This window comes from Artibeus jamaicensis, unplaced genomic scaffold (genome assembly GCF_021234435.1).
Source record: "Artibeus jamaicensis isolate MK-2021 breed Jamaican fruit bat unplaced genomic scaffold, CSHL_Jam_final contig_793, whole genome shotgun sequence".
NCBI lineage: Eukaryota > Metazoa > Chordata > Mammalia > Chiroptera > Phyllostomidae > Artibeus > Artibeus jamaicensis.
Window position 1 is genome coordinate 3,714,666 of NW_026521975.1, and position 24,697 is coordinate 3,739,362.

The 24,697-nt window shown below is 38.6% G+C and overlaps 1 protein-coding gene across 2 annotated transcripts in view; it reads right to left on the bottom strand.

The window, feature by feature from the left end:
* Positions 1-24,697, bottom strand: part of MTUS2 (microtubule associated scaffold protein 2) — a 620,738-nt gene that overhangs the window by 334,691 nt on the left and 261,350 nt on the right. The gene's annotated exons all lie outside the window — the stretch shown is intronic.

Below are 24,697 nucleotides of genomic sequence, written 5' to 3' on the forward strand. Positions count from 1 at the left end.
AATCACATAAACAGGAAATAATAATCATTAAATATAAGTACAGTGAAAGGGACCTAAAGAGATACGTATTAAAGAGGCTAAATCAATGATACTGACTGTAAACTCGAATAAAATACTTCAAGTATTGATAAGAGAATATTAATATAAAATAGGAGGCTTTAAAAAAGGTAACCATACAATGATAAAGAATAAAAAAAAGGAAGATATTAATGCTTGCTTACTGTTGTGACTTTTATATGCTTCCATTATTTATGGTTCTCTTAAATTAAACAATGAGTATCCTTCAGATACCCTCACTATCCTTAGTACAAAAGAAATGGAGGAGGGATGCAAAGGAGTAAGAGAAGGAAGGAAGGAAGGAAGGAAGGAAGGAAGGAAGGAAGGAAGGAAGGAAGGAAGGAAGGAAGACTGAGAACAAATATTTTTTATTCACTCATTCGTCAAGATATAGCTGAGACTTCTCTATTAATGTATACACAACACCTCATTTTAAAAAGATTTATGGCAACCTTAAAAAATGTATACAATGTAACAGCAGGAAAAACATGAATGAGGAAGTGGGACACAGGGTAGATTAGTTGACAAAAATAAGGAGAGTTCCTTAACATGGAAGATGTGGAAACCTTCATTCTCCTCAGTTTCTCAAGTATGATTGCTGCAATTTCTGTAGAATTCTTCTATATTCTACCCATTTGCATTTCCTAAACAAGGAGACAGAAATTAGGAGCACACACATACTATCACAAAATACTTAGCCAAATATCTAACGAACTTCTAGATTTGTTTTAAAAATACCTGACATACAACTCCTTTCAACCATTCACTGCCGCCTACAACTGTGATGTGTGTGGACAACTATGTGTGAACTTGTACAAAAAGGAACCTTTCCCCCTCGGTTGGATACTAGGAAGAGTGAAAGGATTGGAAGGAAGGGATATGAAAGCTAAAATTCTCCTTTGCCATATAGAAAATGATAGCATCTAAAACCAATACAAAGAAAGAAGCATACTTTCATTACTGAAAAACTAAAAGAATTAAAAATGTTTTTTTGGGGGGGTGGAGTGGGCAGGGGTAGGGGATGGCATCAGGGCACTGGTGGTTTTGTGTAAGACTGACACTTTATTATTTTTTATGTATTCTATGCAAGTATTACTATAATAAAAGCCAAATTTAGAAATAAAAAGAAAGGAAATAATTTAGAAATTATAGTTATTTTTATCTTTGCCATCATTTTTTAATCATTTCCAATTTTTAACCATTTACTTTGTGCCTAGGACAGAGCAGGCACAGAACAAGGCAGGGGTCATTGTAGGCCTAGAGCTTGGGAAGCTGGCCGCCAGCCAGGTGTTGCCCCCAACACATGATTTATTCCTTCTCCATATGATAACTCCCTTGGACAGAGTTTAAAGGGATTGAAAGAAAGAAATGGTGATGTGTTGAGGTGTGAATTTGTTTAGATAAACACATCTTTTAGTTTATTTTCTCTGTTTCTGATGGTTAGGCAGGTGGAAATTTCAATTCCTATAAGAGCTAATCACAGTCTCTTTTGTGGCCTGATTCTTTACTAACCTGTCCATCTCCCTTCCTTAGCTAGACTTACTTAACAGGAGTAAAAATACATGAAGCTGATTCTAGACACATTGCAAAAACATGTTGTTGTGTCTATTAATGGATGCCACTGAGGAGGGAAGTAAAAGCGACCTGCATCTTCCCAAAGTAGCTGTGAATATGGGTGGGAAAGTATCTTGCATTAAATAGTAGGAAACAAATTCTCAGTTTAGTCATCAGCAAAAGTCAGTGTGGCAAGTGAAAAGGAAATGCAGCTATAGCTATTGACAGAACCCACAAGGGTGAGCACTGTTCTAGACAGCCCTCCTCATTAATTACACATTCCTAGGGAAATGTTCTCACCATCACTTCCATCAACCCAAAGCCTATGGTCCCTTAAGACCTAATGCAACTCAGACCCTTCTCCCTCCAAAAAGCCTCAACTGCTAACCTGGGATGACCACCCCACACACACTCAGGTGTTAAGGGCTCAATGCAGGGGTTGTTTTGGCATCAACAGAGGGCAACTTTGTGCTCGGAATTCAGCTAAATAATAGGTATTCCTATTTATACTACATATCATATCCTTTAGCCTCAAGGAGCCTCAGTTACATGCTCTTGGTACAGTGGAGAATGAGGTTTGAAGAAATTAAACAGTGAGTGAGAAAGTTGCAGAGTAGTAGCTTGAACTACAGTCTTCCTAGCCGAAGTTCTGTGCTCCTCCATGGACCTACAATAGCCCCAAATACACCCTGGAGGAACTTAACTTTATAAATACACTTCTTTAAAAATTCCAGAAGTAATGGGGACTTACCTTCCTGTATGACACTGCCTGTAAAAAATTAATATATGGGAATTCTTGTATAAAATTAACTTTATATAGATTTTTTCTAAAAATCAACATAAATATAAGTTCTTTAATGTTCAGACCCTCATCATCCACATATATTTCTGCCTTGATACTCAAATACTCAGTATGAGGGGCAAAAAAGTAATGGGCTCTTTTCAGTGTTTCTGAAGATTTTTTTTAACATCTCTCCTGCCAGAGTCATCAAAAACATTTTCGGGCATCCGTGCCCAACAACATTTGTCAAACTTGTGCTGAGACAGCTTCCTCAAGAATAAGTGGGAGTCATTTCTTATACAAGTCTCATAAAACATCTATATTGTTACCTTTAAAAAGCAATAAGGAATGATGGGGAATTTTATGATCACTGAAATAATACTCCCTTGAGAAACAGAGAGGTGGGAAAACCTCAAGTGTTCTTACACTGTTAGAAAAGTGATCTGCTGTTTTGTTCTACGCATTGTCTATTCAATAACATGACGTTGTTTATGACAGAGGCATTTATCAAAGTCATTTTTAACACAAGCATAATCTGTTTTTTCCTCACTGCATTAGTCATTTTACATGGACTTCTTTCATCTTTTAATTTTTGTCAGAATGTTGTAGAGATCATTTCTGCCCCACTTTAATCTCCACTTCTAGAAGTACTTGACTTCAGTAGCAAAGGGAAATGTAATCACACTGGACCCGAGAAATTTAAGGCCAGCACTCAATCCACTGAGTCACAACAACCAGGGCTTACATTTCTTATAAATGTCCATTTATGTCCTGTGTCCATATTTGTTATTGAGAATTATTTGTTTTATTTTTACAGATTTATAAATGTTCTGTACATATTAGGGGTAATAATCATTGTTCATAATGATTATAAGATGTCCACTTCATTGTTTGTCTTATAATTTTTATGACCTACAGAAGTATTCAATTGAATTTTAACTGAGAAAATTGAAATAAGCTCTCCAACTTTTTATACAGATTGAAGTGATTGAAATGCTCTTTTAATCTTTTCCTTTAAAGCTTCTGCTTTTGGTGTTATGATTGAAAACACCCTGTCCATCTTAATATGACATAAACACTCACTTCTACCTTCTTCCAATGTTTTATGGTTTTCTTTTTGGTTTTATATTTATATTTGTAGTTAATCTTGAAGTTATATGATGGATAGAGCTCTAACTTCTTTTTTCTCAATTCTACTTATTTTAAGACCTGCCTTTCCATTCTAAATATGTGTATTACATATTTATATAACGTACTTAAAAATGAACATAAAATATATTCTATATAAATATAGTATATATATTATATTTAAATGAACAGATTTACTAACCGATTGATTGAATTGGCATTATTTCTGTATCTTCCATTCCACTAACATGACTGTTTATATATTTTGCTATTTATTTTTTTAATTATATTTTATTGATTGTGCTATTACAGTTGTCTCAAGTTTTCTCACTTTGTCCCCCTCACCCACCCTCCAACTCCTTCAGGCAATCCCCACACCACTGTCTATGTCCATGGGTCATGCATATACGTTGTTTGGTTACTATATTCCCTATGCTGCACTTTACATCCCTATGACTATTCTGTAACTACCAATCTGTACTTCTTAATCACTTCACCCTTTTTCATCCATCCCTCTGAGCTTTCTCCCATCTGGCAACCATCAAAACATTCTCTGTATGTATGATTCTGTTTCTGTTCTGTTTGTTTATTTTGTTTTATATATTCAGTTGTTGGTAGATATGTATTTATTGCCATCTTGTTTTTCATAATTTTGATCTCCTCCTCTTCCCGCTCCTTTTTCTTCTTCTTCAAGACCCATTACCATTTCATACAACCCTGGTTTGGTGGTGATGAACACCTTTAGTTTTTTTCTGAGAAGCCCTTTATCTGTTCTTCCATTCTAAATGATGACTTTGCTGGATAGAGTAATCTTGACTGTAGGTCCTTGCTTTTCATAACTTTGAATATTTCTTGCCAATCCCTTCCAGCCTGCAAAGTTTCTTTTGAGAAATCAGCTGACAGTCTCATGGGATCTCCATTATAGATAACTAACTGCTTTTTTCTTGTTGCTTTTAAGATTCTATCTGTATCTTTAACCTTTGGCATTTTAATTTGATGTGTCTTGGTATGGCCCTCTTTGGGTCCATCTTGTTTGTGTGTCTCTGGGCTTCCTGGACTTATATGTCTATTTCCTTCACCAAATTAGAGAAGTTTTATTTCATTATTTTTTAAAATTTATTTATTTATTTATTTATTTTTAGAGAGGGGAAGGGAGGGAGAAAGAAAAGGAAACATCAATGTGTGGCTGCCTCTTGAGTGCCTCCTACTGTGGACCTGGCCTGCAACCCAGGCATGTGCCTTGACTGGAAATCGAATCAGGGACCCTTTGGTTCTCAGGCCAGTGCTCAATCCACTGAATCACACCAGCCAGTGGTATTTCATTACTTTTTAAAATAGATTTCCAATTTCTTGCTGTTTCTCTTCTCCTTCTGGCACCCTTATGATGCAAATGTTGGTACACTTGAAGTTGTCCCAGAAATTCCTTAAACCATCCCTATTTTTTTTTTTTGGACTCTTTTTTCCTCCTGCTGTTCTTACTGAGGTTTTGTTGGTTTTTTTTTTTGCTTCCTTATGTTCCAAATTACTAATTTGATTCTTGGCTTTATCCATCTACTGTTGATTCTAGGCTATTTGTTCCTTATTTCAATTAGTGTATCCTTCATTCCTGATTGGATCCTTTTTATGCTGTTGAGGTCTTTACTAAATTCCTTGAGCATCCTTATAACCAGTGTTTTGGACTCTACATCTAATAGATTGCTTGTCTTTATTTTGTTTAGTTCTTTTTCTGGAGTTTCATTCTATTTTTTTGTTTGTTTGTTTGGGACATGTTTCTTTGTCCCCTCATTTGGGCATCCTTCCTGTGTTTGATTTTATGTATTAGGTAGAGCTACTACATATCCCAGGCTTAACAAAGTGGCTTAATATAATGGGTGGTCCTGTGGGACCCAGTGGCACAGCCCCCCTGTTACCCAAGCTGGGTACTCAGGGTGCACCTACTGTGTGGGCTGTGCCCACCCTCCTCTTCTAGTTGAACCTTGATTGCTGTTGTCAAGTCCAAGATCAGCCACCAACTGTTCTGTCCAGGGTCATACATCATGAGCTACAAAATAATCTGCAGATGGCTGCTACTTGCACTGGGTTTGGAGGTACCCACAAAAGGCCAACTTGTGAACCAAGCTGGCTGCAGCTAGTGCTCAGCTTGAGGCAACTTAGTGAGTGGTACAGAGACTCACTGAAGCTGGGTGCTGTTTATTTGAGAGAATTTAGGAAAGTGTGAAGCATGGGCCAAGACAAACCATTTACATGGAAAAGCCATTGGAAACAGCTTGGGTGTGCCCAAAATTTGCATTGGGGCAAGGCGTCAGAGAATTACCAAGGTGAAACAAATAGTGTGAGCCAGCTTCACAGAGTCTCAAATATGTATGGTGCCTGCCTGGGGGCTTTATTGGGGGAGGCTCAGAAAATGAACAGTGGCCTCTGTCAGAATGTCTATCTGGGAGAAATCTGCCCTCAGCTCTCATCCTGATGCCAGACAATTCAGTTCCTCCCCCTATGTCTCTGATGCCTTTCAATCTGCTGTACCAGCACTAGAGTTCAGAGGGAGTGAATCCAAGTAAGTCTGTGTGTAGCCCTTTAAGAGGCACTGCCTGGGATTCCAGCAGTTTCTGTCTTCCACAGCCTCAGTTCCCACTGGTTTTATAGCCAGAAATTATGGAGTTATCTTCCTGGCAGTGGAACTGTGGGCTGCATGGCCTAAGGTAGGGCTGGGACCTTTTGGTCCTGAAATAACCCTCCTGATTTTTATGCATTGCATATGGCTGTGGGACCAGCACTTCCCACATCTCTGCCTCTCCTACCACTCATGATGCAGTTTTTTTCTTTAATTTTGTAGTTGTAAAATTTCCATTCAGCTCAATTACTGGCAGTTCTGAATGATGGAAGTCTTACAGTTTAGTTTTAATTTTGATGTGGCTGTGCAAGGAGGCAAGCTCTGTTTATCTATCCACCGTCTCTATATTTTAATGATTTCAAATCTTTCCAAACATTTTAAAGTAAAGGGTAAGTGCCTTCTTGTGACTTTTCATTTTCAAATGTTTTCTGGTACATTTATTCCTAAAGATGAATGTTAGCATCTCTCGTTAAATCCTACTGGGCTTCTGACTGGCACTTTTGTAACGACATCTGTAGGTTAAGGGGGAGTGTGTTTCCACTCCTTCACTGTATTGAGTCTTCTCATCTAGGAGCAGGATAACATCTTCATTTATTCATATTTTCCTTTCTATCCCTGGGAAAATTTTTGCACCAAATATGTAAAATTCCTTCACATAACCTCACAGGGCTTAGTTTAATTTTTTGGATTTCTGTCTCTGTGTTGCCTGCAGCTCTGTTTTCCACCTTACCCATTTGGCAGTTAAAGAGAAACACTATTACTTTTTTATCCTGTTATTGCGACTGGCCTCCTTATAATTGGTTCTGAAAATTTTTCTTTGACTTTTCTATGAATAGTATCTTATCATCACAACAATTATTTTGTCTCTGCCTTTGCAATGATTGCATCATGTGCCTTTTCCTTGATGAAGTGGCTTTGGCCAACTTTTTTAAAACAATGGAAATTAATATTGGACTTTCTTGCCTCATTCCTAACTTTCATAGTAATGATCTGGCCACCTTCTGACATTTGCTAATTGTGTATTTTTATTAATTTGTTTCATATCCTGAGGCTATAACTATAAATAAAGTTTTAGATAAAATTTTACATGCCACATGCTCAAAAACTAGACAAGAAACCACCATGGAGAGTTTGAGGGTACTTGGTGTCAGACACTGTTCCATCATTGGTCACATAGGCAAGCAAGGATTCTGCTGAATTATTTCTAATTCAGGACACTGAATTGGAAATAAGAAAATCTCTTTGTTTTTCTACAGATTTTAGTTAACTTTTTACCTTAATAACACAGTTATATAATTTCTATGTATCAAACTTGTAAATTATAAACCTTAATAAAGTTTTAGTTACAAAATATGATTAAAAGGGATATTTTCCAAAATATCATATCAAAGAATATATGAAGACTTTTTGTCATATATGCTTCTCTTTATAACAGAGCAGTAATTACTTTCCAGTACATACTCGGCCACTGAGCACTTTTTAAAATGAAGTATATATGAGACAGAGTACCAAAGAAAACTGTATGGGATCATGAAAACCTTACCATTATTTAAATTTTTTAAAATTAACTTTGAGCAACTTTTTTCCTCAGTTAAAATGGCTTGATGTATATTCGCCTAGTGACGCTCAAGATATTTGTCCTTACAGCAATATTATGAAAAGAGCTTAGATTCTCTTAAATGGTCAAATGTAACATTTGTAGTTTAGGAATACGAGGTCTGTCTACAAAAATCCAGCCATTATTAATATAATGAGGATGGTTTGTATGACATCGATGGGACCTGGCAGCCAAGGAGAGTAGACTGGAATGTGCATGTGGGAACAATGAAAACTTCACTGTGTTAGTCAGTGGGGGAAGTAAATGCTGTTATTGAACATGTGTACTGTGTGGCTGTCGCATTCAAAATGACTGAGTGAGTAGAGCAATGAATCTGCATCAAATTTTGCATTAAGCTTGAATATTCCTGCATGGAAGCTACTCAGCTATAGGCAACTGGTGACTGGCATCTTCATCACTAGAATGCCCCTGCTCATGCATCATGTCCTGTGCAGTTTTTTGGTGAAACATCAAATCACCCAGGTGACTCAGTCCCACTACAGCCCAGATTTGGCGTTCTTCAACTTCTGACTTTTCCCAAAACTGAAATTGGCTTTTAAATGAAAGAGATTTCAGACCATCGGTGAGATTCAGGAAAATATGATGAGGCAGCTGACAGCAACTGGAAGAACTGTGTGAGGTCCCAATGTATCTACTTTGAAGGGGACTGAAGTGTCCTTGTCCTATTACAATGTTTCTTGTATCCTCTTCAATAAATGTCTCTATTTTTCATAGTACGTGGCTGGATACTTTCTGAACAGACCTTGTATAGTTATAACTATTAATTTTTATTGCCAATATCATATCTAGACAGCATAACTTGTGCACTCTGCAATTGTGAGAAGAATAATACATAAGAAATAAAAGGGATCTTTCCTTACTGCTTTGAATAAAAATGTGAGAAGTATCAAACTTGTGTCCGAGGGCCCTGGAACCTCCTGAGAACCTTCTGCTCTGAAGTCTTGGAACCAGGGGGACACAAGATCCATAGAACGCACTTCGGAAACCATGATCCCACCCCTTCCTTGACAGGGAGGACACTGCATGCCCACAGGGATTATATGATTTGTCCAAAAGGGTAGCCCAGGTCAGTATCTAGATCTGTGTTTTCATCAACTCCTAGTCACCTCCATTCTTCCTCTTTGCCTCTCTTTGAGGATCACAGGGTCCTGCCAATTTCTGTGCTTAGCACATAATACACACTCCCCCTCATGCAGTATCTGCACAAGGCTAAAGGCCTCCTGCGTATTTGTGGCAGCTGAACTCAGCTTTGTACACATATGGGGGGCGCCCAAAAAATAGGAATGATCTTCTGGAGGGTGGGCTCCTTGTAATACAGACTTCTCCCACTCAGTGAGTGTTCTAGAAACCCATCTGTATCAGTGTAGCAGCTGGCATTGTTGTAAGAGGCTGCATTCAGCTTCAGTAAATTTTTTTTGAAGACTCAACACATTTGCCCATTTCATGATGGGTGATTTATCAGCACACCTGCCCACACCATGCTGAGTGTTCAGCAGTTTTTGACCAAAAACATCATGACCCCCATGCCCCACCCTCTATATCCACCTTCATCCCAAGAGACTTTTTTGTTTGTTTCCCCAGATGAAAAAAGTCCTCAAAGGGAAACATTTTGCCAACATGGAAGAGGTGAAACAACAACAAAAAAAACCCAGCAGAAGCACTAAAAGGCATCAAAAGTGACGAGTTCAAAAACTGTTTTTGAAAAGTGGAATAAAATGTATTGATGGGTGTTTTGCACCAAATAGAGAGCACTTGGAAGGTGACTGAGGTTTAAACATGTCAGAATACATACACAATTTTTATAGCTAAATTCTGTATTTTGGGTTACTCCTCATCCTCAGCAAAGGATACACCACAGGAAACTGTTGAGAGTCCAATAGCTCCTGCTGCGGGAGCCCATCAACAGGGGAACCTCCTCATCCTAAGACCCTAGCTCCACATGCAACAAGTGTACCTTTCTTCCCTGAGTTCCAGAGGGACCTTTAGTGTCGTTCACCCTGGTGTGTGTCACAGGATGAGGAGAGCAGACCTTTGCCCCATCCCGAGCTCATCACTAGCTTACCCTAGCATGGTAATAAAAGTCTTCTCCCCTCTTCTGACAGCCAGCTCATCCTTTAGGGGATGATCACATCTAAGGTGCCAGCATGAATGGTTTTGGCTTTGTGAAGATGAACAGGGCTCCATAGAGAACAGAGAGCTAAGGGCACGTGAAGGAAGCTGGTGCAGTGTACAAAGATGTCCAAGGAACATGAAGAAGTGTCCAAAGGGAAGTTATATTTCCTTCCAGTCTCTAGTCTGTGAGTATACCTTTCCTAAACTGTACTAAAAACTAGGAGGACATGGACTGTTTCTTATGCACTTTCAGGGCGATTGTTGGACAGACCGATAGCACCTGTGTGAAACAACACCTGCTCTTTGACCCCCAGCTTAATTAGCAGGTTTATTTAGTGAAAGCATTTTAACAGGGTCTGTCCAGGCTCATTTGCCTTCATTAACAAACCTGACTGGTGTCAACAGAAGTCCGTTCTGTCAGCACCAACTTTCAAGGCACACCTCGGGGCTGACAGTGACCGCAGTGTGCTGGCATTTTTCATTTTCTAATCAAAGGGGTCAGAGTAAATGCGTGTTAACAGTTGACAGCTGAAGCTGTCTGCTGTGTCAACTCCCTGCCACATGGTTTCTATTAAAGAGTACGAGGGAACAGATTCGAGCCTCAGATTTCTGTCACAGTAGCCTCGGTGGGAGATTCTAGGTGACTGCTATTCTGTCACACTTATTTGTGGGATGGGAAGAGGTGGGATGGGAAGATTTTGTGGTGGCTTTTGTCAAACCTGTGGTGTGTACACCTACACACCTATATAAACACACTCACATAAAAGAATGTGAAGAACATCCCTGCATAAATGTCACATTTTTAGTAGCCAACCAAGGAGAGTGAGGGCAGAGGGTTTCCAGCATCTGTGAATACTTAGCCCCATGGGTCCTTAGCACAGGCCCAGGACAGTCACCTACAGACGTGGAAGAAGAAAGCAACCCTTGGCCATGACCGCAGGGGGAGCAGTTGCTCACCTTCCATTGCCACAGGCTGATGTTAAGAGTGACACAGCTCTGTGCCTGCTAAGGCCAGGGAGAACGCACTTAACCTGAAGTTCCCCAGAGTGACAGCAGGAGATAAAAATGCTAAGGCCACAGCACCCACAGTTCTGCCAACAACATCTGTCCATCTTAACCTCTAACCCTTATTAAGAAGTTACATAGAAAGGGATTGTAAAACATGCCATTCTTTGTCCACAGAAATCCCAGAGCACAGAGAGAGAAGAAAACGCTAAATTAGAAAAAACACCACGGACAGTTAAGAATGTTATCATGTAGGAAAAAAGAAAGCAAAGAACCTTTTCAGAATTTATTGGAAGAAGTAACCATCTTTAGCAACAACACTGTGATAACAGACTTCACTTAGGGCCTGCTTTGTTTGACTTGACATAAATGGAGCCATAGACTAAGGGTCTTGATATAAGAAATCTAAGTCCCAATGTCATAAATGAACTGGTGGAAGTTCATCTGTGGAACCTCAAGAAGGAATAATTAGACATTTATTGCAAAACCTATCACATGTAATATATATTTATTATATATATATATCTAGGGTAAAACTAATACATAGATACCTAGTAAATGTATCTAATTCTATGTTATGGATTTAGTTATTTTCAGTGTATCCCTGTTGTCTTCACAAGTTTCAATTGTGTGGCAAGTGACTCTGAACTGAATCCTACACAGCCCTGACACTGCAGAGGTACTGGCTGGGGTCAGGTGTGAAGGCAAACTTAGGGCTTCATTTCTACCTGGGTGTGCTCCAAGTTAAAACAACATTATTCACAGACATCTACACATTGACAGTCAAAAGTAACAACTCTCTAATGCCTGGTTGGTCCAGTCGATATACTTTGTTATAACCCCACAACCATTAACTAGAATAAACACACACATTCTATTATTTGGCTTGAAATTACGAGACTGTTTTTAAAGAATCATTTGGAGGCAGTGTTGAATATCACCAAATCCATAAGCCCCATTTCACAGATGAAGAACCTGAGGCTCAAACAAGTGAAGCAGAAATTGCCTGAGGCCACAGAGCTAGTCAGTCAGAGAGCTGAGGTTAGAGGCCTTATTCCTGGCTACCAGTCCAGCTTCCTTACATTTCACCTTGTTAATTTAAAGGGAACCAATAAAATGAACTTTAATATATTATTATAAAATATACTTGGTACAAAGATACAAAAGTATATTATCTTCAGCATATACAAATAATTATCCCAGCATTTGAATTTTTAATTTTTGACAAGCCCAACTACAGTAAAAGGAAATCAATGAATAAAACCTAGTTTTTAGTGACTTTGGTTATTGGTTACCCCAAAGTGTACAGCTGGTGAACATGCAGCACGGTCAAAATCATCCTTACACAGTAACATAGCCACAGATGAACTTCCAGACCCCATTGCCAAGTTGGTAAATGCATACCCCAGTACTCAGTGGTATTCAAACCCCAGTGGTGAATCTATTTTACCAAAATCACCAAGCCACCTAAAATGTCTCATATACAACCCACATGCATTCAACTGTGTAAGAATATTCAATGAAATGTCAGTCTAGCATCCAAAAGTTACCATGCTCACCAGACAGAATTTTTTATGTCTGTTGGTTGAATAGACCCATATTAACAGCAGTTAGAGCATTAATACAATCTATACCTACTTAATCACAAAGTCTGTAATATTTCATCTGAGCTTGTGGTACTCACTAGCGGATAAAATTCTACATTTTACTTCATCGATAATGTTTCTCTCCCAACTTGTCTTGTTTTCAGTCCAGTCTGCTCTAGTTCAGGAATGCACAATACAAAGTGCCCAAAGTGATTTAATAAGTCTATTGTCTGCAGAGCAAATTTACAGGGTAAGATTTGCAATTTACAGAAATGAAGTTTTCTTTCTACCTATAAGCATCCATTTAAAAGTTTTATCTGACTGGCTAAATAATATGTCATCGATAGTCTGGCATTTCTCTTGCTTGACAATACAAATGTCTGTGTCTCAAAAGATCCTACGGAGGACCTTGACCTTGACCTTGGATTTTCATTCTAGCTCTCACTGTGTCCCTACCTGGGGTGGAGTGGGAGTGGAGGTTGCTCAGGGCAGGAGAACTGCTGAACCAGAAGGAAGTCCATTGGGCACTGTGGCTCCCTAACCCCTTCTCGGTTATTTCCCACAACAGACCTATTACTACCTGCACCTCGCTCCCCTTGCTCTCCTCCCTTACCCTCCCCTCCATCTTTCCTTGGATTCATATATTTCTCTCAATATATGGACAATATATTGAGAGAGATATAGTTCTGATATTGTCCAACTTTGTCTAGATAGAATGAAACGAAGTTATTATATTTATACTCCACAAAGATGTCTTAAACAAAATGTTAAATGACACACACTCTGCTGTTCTTGTACATGAGGAAAACACTCTCTGAGAAGGATTTAGTCTATCTCCTATGACCTATTTTGATGGCCAATGGTATGAACTTAGTAAACAACCAGTCAGGATCAGAGGCAGCATCTATGGCTTAAGAAAGTCTCCCCTGCACTAAATAACCCTTATAAAGACTTTAAGTGGATCAAACATGAGATCTTTATTAGCCCTGAGTCTAAACCAAGGAGCCTAAACCTCCAGTCTTCAGGGATTCATGGGGGATGCCTCACCTGAATGAAGAAATAAATGCCTGCCATATAAATCTTAAAGAGTTATGGTCAGAAGCATTACATACTTTTAAAAATCTGAACTAATAATACAATCTAGGATTGTGTTGTCCAATTGGGTAGCCATTAGCTATTGTGGCTACTGTAGCTACTTAAATTTAGTCATTAAAACTAACCAGTTAGAATTCAGTTTCTCAGTTAGACTGGCCATACTGAAATGGTTAAATGACCCCAATAGCCACCAAGAGCACAAATGTGGAGTGCTTCACCATCACAGAAAGTTCTATTGGACAGAGACATTTGTAGATATGCAAGGGCCCTCTGTATTCAACAAGCAATTAAGAAAATGCCTTTTTTTCAGCAATGACAAGTAGGAATTTAAATTATAGAATAGAATTTTATTCTTTTGACCATAGTAGTGAATTCCATCTCCAAGTCTTGAGCCAATTAGATATACTTGCTATAAAACAAGTGATTTCCCAATGTGCTCCCTGGAATTCCATAGAGATTGGTACAGCAGGCCAGGGATGGGGAAAGGCAATAAGGGATCACATCCCCACATCCCTGCTTCCCAGCGCCTCTGCTTGCATTGGGGCTGTCTTTAAATGTCTGTTGATTCAAAGCTCCTAAGAGACCTTGTATATTCACTCTGGGATTGAGAATGTTCGAATTTACAGTACAATAGGGACTATAAGTGAGAGAAGGTGAATTGCCACAATCACTAGAGACAGTCCTAAAGTTTGGTAGAGTGTGTCCAGTATGAAATCATGCTCTCCAACTTCCAGGAGGACACAACTCTTTAGTTCTCCCTTCGCCTCTCATTGGCTCATTGCATCACTCTGGGTAAGCATAAAATGCTTTTTACTTAACAAAATCCCAACTCCATTATGTTGGCTGTATCCAAACCCTATTTTTCAATTACCTGGGACAAATGAAGTTAGCTGTTAACTAAAATAATCTCCTTGTAGTTCCTTTCCTTTTGTTCAATGTTTCTCTAGACTCATCATTTACCCCCTTCTTTCTGTCTTCATGGCTACCCTCCCCACCTGTGCATTTCCTATCATTCCCTCTGCATACTCTAGGAACAGTCTCATCTGCTATCCTCACTGCTTTCAACTCCTCTTCAACCTCTCCTTTACTACTTACCCCTGTCCTCTACTGAGCTACAGTCCTTGTCTTTCTTCCACCAAAGTTGTGAACATTCCTCAGTATTCTCCACCTTCACCTTCCTTCTGCCTCTGTAGCTTGATTCATGCCTTCAGACATTTTTTGAAGCTAACTTCAGAGTTAGCTTCAGAGTTAACTTCAGAGCTAACTTCAGAGTTAGTGACCTCCTGATCACTAAATTTGCAGACCTGTTATTCTCAATATTGGACTCTCTCAGCCTCTGCAGGACAGGGAGCATGGACCATCTTTCCTATAATCACACCACTTCCTGGGTGTTCCAGATGCTCTGCCCTCCTCACTGGCCACACCTTCTCTGTTTGTATGATCTCCACTCCAGACCTAGGTAGACATGCCCTGCAGAATCTGTGGACATCACTCTTCCAATCTTATCCTATATCCACTTTCCTAGTTTTCAGTCATGGTTCCAAACATTATTTATTTTTCCATGGCTGCTCTAGTTAATTACAGTCCAGTGTTTCTATAAATGTACTGGATGTATTTCTATGGATGCTTTTCTGCTAACAACATGACCAGAGGCTTTCAAATGCTCTCTTCCTCCTGAACCCACAGTTTTGAAAGTAACACCCTTACCCTTACAGTCACCCACCTTCTTGCGTGCTCTTCACCTGTCAGTTCTGACGCATTCACATTTGTCCTTTCTTCCCACCCCCTATCTCAGGCTCCCACAGATCTTCTTTTCCCAATGGCTGTCTGTTATAGGAGAAAAAGAACCCTTTGACATCACCATGAAATGTATTCTCTTTCTCACCAGAAGCAAAGGGGATTGTCAATGTGTTACCCCTGTCTTCCACCTTAAGGAAGGCACTGCAAGGAACTTTACCAAACTTTCCAAGAGACAGCTTGTGTGTGTCACAGAGACAAGCAAGCATGTCCTGTTGTCAGAAAGTCAATGTGAGTCTAGAAGTTATGCTTGCTTCCTTTTTACATTTTTTCTCTGTTGCCCAAGTGATGTGAGAGTTGTTCTAGAATGTTTTCTGCTAAGCCAAAAGTAACAAAATGTATAAAAACATTCTTCCCTCCTCATTTCCTATTTGTACCTCCGATCTCTGCTCTGGTCCTGGACCAGTAAGCCAAGATGCTCCGCATTAGGCAGGTGCAGGGCAAGAAGGTGATTTCTAAGTATCTCCTAGCTCTGAATTTTATGAGAAAAAGCAGGGCAATAAAATCCTTGAGCTGCTTTCTGTCTGTTTGTATTCTGAAATTTCCATCTCCTATGACAGGTAATGAATAAGAAAAGTAAGGTCTGGCTAGAAGGGAAGCATTTCCTAAATTTGGCAGAACTAGGACCTCTCACCATCAGTCTCTATTCTCCAAATGACTTTGCTCACCACTACCACATTAATTTTTTTCAAATATACTTATAATTATTCACTTAAGAACTATAAATGGTTCCAATTTTTTATAGAATAAAGTTATAGGATCTCGGCTCTTGAGAACCGAAGGTTGTCATTTACTTCAACCCTCCCAACTTTATAACAAAAATCTGAATCCAAAGAGGTAAACTGATTTCCCCTAAATTATTCTATTGCCATAAATGCTGATTTTGATACATAGTTTGCATACATGTATGGCGTATTTCTTATCTTAATCACTTTCCCATAGTTTGAAGCATCCTTTCTTCATTAACTACCTTAAGTGAGCTAGAACAGGTCTGCTAGAAACTGACACTTACAAAACTTTTAGGGGATACCATAGGGTTTTTTAATCCTCATCTAAGAATATGTTTTTATTGATTTTAGAGAGAAAGGAAAGGGGAGAGGGAGAGAGGAAGAAGAGAGAGAGAAAAGAGTGAAAGAGAGAGAATGGTATGAGAGAGAAACATTGACCAGTTGCCTCCTATAAGAACCCCAACTGGGAACTGAAGCCACAATCTAGGTGTGTGCCCTAGAGGAATCAAACTGAAACCTTTTAGAATCAACGCTCCAACCAACTGAGCCATCTGGCCAGGGTGAGGGACACTGCAATTTTTAACAGTTTTACCCACATATTTGAGTCAAGGTGGATAAACTAGGTGTTACGTAAGCAATAAAGACAACGTTTTCATTTACAGGCAATGATTAGTACTCAGAAGGACCATGTTCTCTTTTGTAAATGTGTGTGAAGGAAGTAAAAGAGAGGAGTAAAAGAAAGAATTAAATGTGTGGAAATAACTGGAAAAACTCACAGCATGACTCAGTGAAAATGGTTCTATTTTTTCCTTATGAAGAATAATTTAAATTACATAATTACAGATTCCAGGGAAATAGATATTTAAATTCATCAGTGATGTGTGTTTGACTTCCTCATTTCCAGAGAGAATCAGAGCTTATTTTGGTTTTTGTTCTCATTATACTCTTTCCCCTACCCACCCAAGTAGGATTGAGATAGCTGACAAAGTAAAACCCTAGTACAATGGTATTAGTCTAACAAAACAGGAAGCTATGTGAAGCCCTTTATGTACTACAAAGTCAAATATTCTCATTTTTTTCCTACAGGCCTTAGAAAGGCACAGAAATAAAATCAGATTCAACTCTCAGTTTCTATTTTGAGTAGAGGTTTGAAATGCCATCAGCTTAGATTAATGTGGCATGTATTAGTCACCTTGTATAAATATCTTTTATTTAAAGGGACCCCAACTGAATATATTTTCTTAAATGATAACATGCTAATGACATGGCAGAGCCCTTTAGATCAAGTCAAAACACAACTTTCCTCACCTATATTTTATAAATATCTAAACAACTACAAGCTTACAGCTCAAAAGCAAGAGACTCCCATGAAAATCAACTGATCAACTTCTAGAACTCCTACCTTAAAATTTCATAAATGATACGTGTTTTTCTCTAACCCTCAGAAAGGTCTTTACCATACATGAGAGAGGTAATTATAAAAATTTAGGAATGGAATGGCTGTCATCTCCTTGAATTAGACGTGTATTATCAATATGACTTTCCTTACCTTTTATGTCAGACAGTTAATCCCTCACAGCCATTTTTCCAACTGAGCTTTGAAGTCTTTCTCAACATAGAGCTTCATGCACATGGCCCATGGATGGAAATGGCCATGAAAATACCATGATTACTATTGTGCAAGGCTCTGTTCTAAGCACTTTGAATTTATTAATTCCACTCAATTTTCTCATCAATCACATGGTGGTTTTTGCACTTTATTATTATTTATATTATTATTTCATAATAAAAAAGCAGAGGCACAGAGAGATTGATAACCAGCCCAGAGTCACAGAGCTAGAAAACAGCAGAGGCAGGATACAAACCCAAGCAGTCTATTGCCAGAGACCATGCCCTTCATCACTACGCTATGTTGTATCTTAAAGAATGAAAGACAAATACCATATGATCTCACCTTTAACAGGAAGCTAAACACCAAAACAAACAAGCAAGCTAAATAAAAACAATGACACTGAAATAAAGAACAGGGGACAGAGACCAGAGGGGAGGGAATTTCAGGGGGAAAAGGGGAAGGATTTACAGGAACTAGTATAAAGGACACATGGACAACAACTAAGGGGGGTGAAAATGGGAGGGGGGCATGGGAGGGGTGGGCTGGGCTGGGAGTAAAAGACAGAATATCATAATTGAAAAATAAATTATTGAAAAATAACTTAACAAAAAAAAGAAAAATAATTAAATTTAAAAAACACTAAAAAGGGTAGGAGCTCCTTCTTTCTTTCTGCTGCATAGAATTCCATTGTGTATATATACCATAATTTTTTTATTCATTCATTTACTGACAGGCACCTAGGTTGCTTCCAGCTCTTGGCTATTGTAAATTGTGCTGCTATGAACATTGGGATGCATAGGTTCTTTTGGATTGGTGTTTTAGGGTTCAACCTGGAAAGCGTTATGCTGAGTGAAATAAGCCAGGCAGTGAAAGACAAATACCATATGATCTCAACTTTAACAGGAAGCTAAACAACAAAACAAACAAGCAAGCAAAAAAAAAAAACAACAACACTGAAATAGAGAACAGGGGGACAGCGACCAGAGGGGAGAGGGGAGGGAATTTTAGGGGGGAAGGGGAAGGATTTAAAGGAACTAGTATAAAGGACACATGGACAAAAACTAAGGGGAGGGAGGAAATGGGAGGAAGGTGGGGGAGCACAAGGGGGGTGGGATGGGAGTAAAAGACAGAATACTGTAGTTGAAAAATAATTAAATTTAAAAAATAAGGAAAATGTTAAAAACGACTAAAAAAATAAAATATAATCATGTAAGTAAAATTCAAAAAAATAATACAGAAAGAAGATGGGATTTTTAACTACCTTTTTCATAAATTTGTAAACATACAAAAAAAGTGAAGAAAAAGTGTAATAAACTCTTACAATTCCATCAACCACTTTCAAGAATTATCTAAAACTTACATCTTTAATCAAGTTTTTTCATTATTGTTTTTGTTTTGTTATTGATTTTTTATTTTGTTTTGTTTTGTTTCTTGGCTGGATTATTTTACAGCAAATCCAGAACACTGTCATTACCTAAAACCAATGGAGAATAATTAGACCCAAATATATACTGTGTTTTTTGGACTATAAGACACACTTTTCCCCTTCAAATTTGGGAGGAAAGGGGAATGTGTCTTGTAGTCCAAACGTAGCTTAACTGGCTCACTGTTGTGGGGGAGCAGTGGCCTATGTTATTTATGTTATTAAATATTTTGCCATATTTTTGCTTTAATTTTTTCCCCATTTTCCTTCTCTAAAATCTAGGTGAGTCTTATGGTCTGGTGCATCTTACAGTCTAGAAATTCAGTAATGCAGTTGCACTGAGACAGCCAGAAGAGGACCAGAGGGTCATGTGGTCTTTCCTCACCCCTACTCAGGAAGATTAACCACTTTCTCCTTCACATACCTCCTCTCTCACCCACCCACCAAATGCTGTGCAGACTTTAGCCGTAGTCACACTAATAGCTTCCTGCACACTTGCATACTTCCACCTCCCCACTGGATTCTAACTTCACAAGGGCAGGGGTCACCGTGTCCTAGTCACAACAGCTGTCAACACTGAGCTCTGTTCTTACCCAACAATAGATGAAGTGTCTAGAGCAGAGAAAGGCAAAATGAGCATCTAATCTTCACAAAACAACACAGCCAAGAAAAATAAGGCAGTTCAACTAGATATTATTTTTACTTTAAATAAAAATATTATCCCAAAATTATAGTTGATCTTACTTAAAACCATAAATGGTCAACTTTCTTAAAAAAATAAAACAAAATGTGTTTATATTCTAATCTCTTTTCTGTATTGACCTGATCATAATAAAATGTACAAAGATGTCAATAAGGCTTTACCTTAAGAAGGCAATAGGTTCTCTAAATTCTAACCTCACCGGTCCCTTCCAGCTCCTTCTTTCCATGAATAAAACATGACTCCCTTGTTGTCAATGGAACATGAGACAGGCTAATGACTGTTGCAGTAGGAGTTATTGATAATGCCTCTTGTCAACTCTGATCTTATTTAGAATGCATGTCCAATACAGAAAACCAAACATGTTATGTGTATAAATGTATTTTATAATATTCATGAGCATAAATGCAAAGTTAACACTGCAAAAGGCTTTCATGTTAACCCTAGTCTTCACTGATTAACCTTTAAAAAAAACCTAGTAATTTTTCAGTCCAGATTATATTCCCAGAACCTAAATCTATTCGAAAAATTTTTTTAAATATCTACTTATTTATTACTAAAACAAAAAATAAAAACTCTAGAATTTAATGAGAATATCTAATCTCTCCAAGTTGAGAGATATATTTTTAAAAACTTAGAAATACTCTTATGAAAATCCTCAACAGTAGGGTTTTAACCCAATCTTTTAAAATAGCTAATTATAAGCACTGCAAAGAAATATATAGGCCATCAGCCATTTGTGAGACTATGAAGTCAGGCTACATGATAACTGATCTCTGAACATTATTACCCTTTAAATGACCTACTGTTTTTCTGCTCTTTTTTTATTTTTTAAATTTATTTAATTATTGTTCAAGTACCGTTTTCTGTCTTATACTCCCTTCCCAGCCCACCCCCCAGTGCTCCCCACCTCCCTCCCATTCCCCCCCCCACCTTAGTTTTTGTCCATGTGCCCTTTATACTTGTTCCTGTGAATCCTTCCCCTTTTCCCCTGAAATTCTCTCCCCTCTCCCCTCTGGTCCCCATATTTTTCTGCTTTTTAAGTTGTATAAATTATCTATAAGTACACCACAGTCAATGGAAGCAACATTTTAGAGGTTCTAGAAAATTGTGAAAAGCACAATGATAAACTCCACCAAATTTCAAAACTTGCAAAAGTCTTGATAAAGTGAAAATGTGTTCCCACTACAAAATACTTCCAAAAGCTGCCCAAGTTACTCTCAAGGGTCTCTCTTGTTCCATACTCATTAAAAGAAAATGTTGCTATTCGGAGAGAATGTCTCTTGAAATTCTGCTACTGTAAAGGCAATGCAAAGTAGCATGATAGACAGTGAAACTGAGACATAACCCCTATCTTCAAGAGCTTACAATCCACAAGGGAGACGGGACAGGAAAAAGTAACTACAATGAGATGGTGTGTGAGAATTCACAAAAGTGCTAAAAGCAAGGGGCTGTAAAGTTCCTAGGAGAAAAGATTATTTCAGGTTCACAAATAAAGGAAGGCTTTTTGGAGGAAGTGGTATTAAAATTGCACTTGAAAATGACATGATCTACAGAGAGATCTGGGGGTCAGGTAGAGCATTGCAGAGATGAATCATTCACACCAAGACCAAAGGTAGGAAAGCATAAATTCCTCAGAGAAAGATGTAAATAATTCTGGTGGCTGACTAAGGGTATATGTCTGGGGCTGGTGTGTAAGGAAGGTGAGAAGAGGGCTGAGTAGGTCACGGAGAACATGGAACACCTAGCAAGGAGCAGAAGCAATGACAAGGACAGCTTGGAACAGTCAAACAGGGTGAAAGAGAAAACTGTCTAGGATCAAGAGCCCTATGGATTAGAGAGTGAAGATGTACTTGGAATCGTTTAGGTGAGAGGTACTAGGATGGTGAGGAGAGACAGAAGGAACTGATCAGATTCAATCACTGAACACAAAAGAAAGCAAAGGAAGATAACAGATAATACTGATTATAAAATATCCACCTCAGAAGCCAGGAAATCTTAGATATCACTAAAAGATCGAACAATTTGGAAGGCAGGCACTGGTTTGTAAAAGATTCATTTAGGATAGGGGTGTCCAACTCATTTTCACCAGGGGCTACATCAGCCTTGCAGTTGGCTTCAAAGGGCTGAATATGATTTTAGGACTGTGTAAATGTGACTACTCCTTAACAGTTAAGCGAGAGCTCATCTAGAAACAAGGTGCTGGGCCGGATAAAATGAGGTAGAGGCTGGATTCAGCCTGCGGGCCTTGCGTTCACCACCTGCAATTTAGGGGGAAAATTTTCGGTTTGAGGTACATTGAGTTGCCCAGATATTTAGAAGGTCATTTGAAAGACAGGTGAGTAGGAAGCTGAGACTAGAAATATGGATACAACATCACATCCTAAATCCTAAGAGCTGATGCTGTAGATGAGATGACCAAAGGGGAGACCAAAGTATTGAAATAGATGCATTCTAAGAACAAACCTGCGGAGCTCAAACACATGGCACAGGTGCCAGGGGACAGACAAGGCTTTCATGAATCAGAGATATGAACCCCTTAGATTCAAGAGGTTTTCTGGTTATAGCATTCTCCCCACAAATATCTCCTACAGCCCATCTCCATCTCCCAAAATACTGCCCAGCATACAGGCTCTCTGAGAAACTTCCTGATTATCCTAATCAGAAACTTCCTGATCACCCCCACACCCAGCTCATGAACTTCTGTCCAAGTTGGCATCATTTTCAGGCTATGAGCACATATATCCTTGTGTCGCGGTTACTATATAAATATCAGTCTCCCTGTCCAACTCCTCAGCTATAGCCCTACTTTCCCAAACATGCTACTACTTCCTTCATCAAAAAAAAAAAAAAAGAGAGAGAAGAAAAAAATTATTGGGGTGGGGGAGGGTACAAATGTATCTTTTCAAATTATTTTTAAAATATTTGTATATTTTTATTTAATCATCAGAAGGACTGGGCTGCTAGTTGGAGCTACAGAGAGGCAGCCTGAATGCACACAGTGAACAGCCCCTTCCCAAGATGGACTGCTCCCCATCACTTGCAGAGCTCACACACTTAAGGCTCCCTGGTTGATGACATTGGAAGGGGTAGGTAAGGGTTTGGCCTGAAGCACTTCTTGAGGTAGCTCCAACTCTAAGAGTTGCTTCAGTAGTAGAAAAGGAAGACTTCAAATCATGGGCGTGTCTTCACCCTGTATGGCAGCTTTAAGAACTAAATAGAGGAAGAACATTGGCCTAGGACCCAAGCAAGCCATCCTAATTTCATTTTGCTCAGCTATAAATGAGTGCTAAGATATACTGGGGTTCAAAGGACCTATAGACATAATCCCCCACCTTGTGTCTGCTCCATTTGTCAAAACCTTGTAAAAAGAGATGGAAGAACATGTGATAGAGGAAGGCATGCCTGGTGCCTGACCTCTGGTAGAGGGTAAATTCCCCACAGAACAGCCGAGACCACATCCAGGGCTCATGTGCCTCCCTCTCCACACTCATCATCACTTGCTCCAGAACCCAGTAATACAGCACAGAAGAGGTGTAGTTAAGCCAAGGTAGCCCAGGAAACACTAAGGACTTCACAATGAACCACTTAACAGTGCCCCAGTTATATGATCCCACAGTCACTATGGACACTGTTCCAACTGTTTATAGGCACAAGAGTGTCTACGAATGTGAGTTGCACATTTACAAGTAGTTCCTTTTTATAGTCATGTTTCAGACTATGGGAGTTCTACTGTGCCATAATGTAATCTCTAAGTACAGTGGTATTCCTAAAATAAATCCAATGAGAAAGCAGTGTTTCAAGAAAGACTAACATCCACAAAGAAAAAGGGAACCGACTCTGACATCATGTTCACTGTTTCTCTGAGCTAAACAATGAAGCACTGCTCCTAGCATATGATGGAAGCATTTCTGGTCTTTCAAGAGCTTCATATTTTACTTAATCCTCGTCATCAAACCATCATCTCTCCACTCAAGAAGAGAAGCAAAATTTTTCTTAACATTAAATCTAATAACAACTATAAGAATAATGGTGAATGGTACTAAGATCAATTAAAACACATGTGAAGTTTTTTGTGATTTGCTGATAAAGTACAAATTTAGTATAGTTAGGTGGCAAGTAATTAAAAATAAATTCTAACATACTATTTTTTAAAAATAGAAAATGCTGAATAGCAATATTAGGTATTACTGTTAATATGAAGCCTTTACACTGGGAGCTATTTTCTCTGGCACATAACCCCTGGGTGCTGAGGTGGGCCTATCTAGTATCCTTCAAAGCAGAGGTGATTAGAAATGCTCTAAGCACATCTGGAATTATTCTCTCCACACCTGCCAGTTCTCCTTTAGCAAAAGCTCTACCATGGGGACACAGCTCCATTCACCTTGAAGTTAATTTTTTTAAGAAATCAAAACCTTCACTTTTCCTTTAGAAAGATATAGATGATATGAGATATTTTTCTTTCATGCTCCTTCTAAAAGAGTAATATGCCACTGGAAATTTTACTACTAAAAATGATTACAAAGAGTTGCTTCTGTATTTTAAAATCTTCAGACCATATGCGAATTCATATCTAAAAGTATGAGTTACACATTTTAATATAATTCCTTATTATATCATGTTTCAGATTTTGAGTCACCTATTGTGCCATGATGTAATCCCTAATTACAATGGCCTTCCTAAAGTAAATCTGATAGGAAAGCTGGTCCGAGCCACAGCACCTTCAGGAAACATGGTGAGCAAAGAACCTCTTAGAAACTGCTTACAAACACATCAAAATAAAGGAAAAGTAATGCATTACTCCTAGGAATAACTAGGTAGACCAAAATTTAGAGTCGTACATGCACAAATGTTCAATGCATCACCTCTGTAAACCCAAGATAGAGAAGG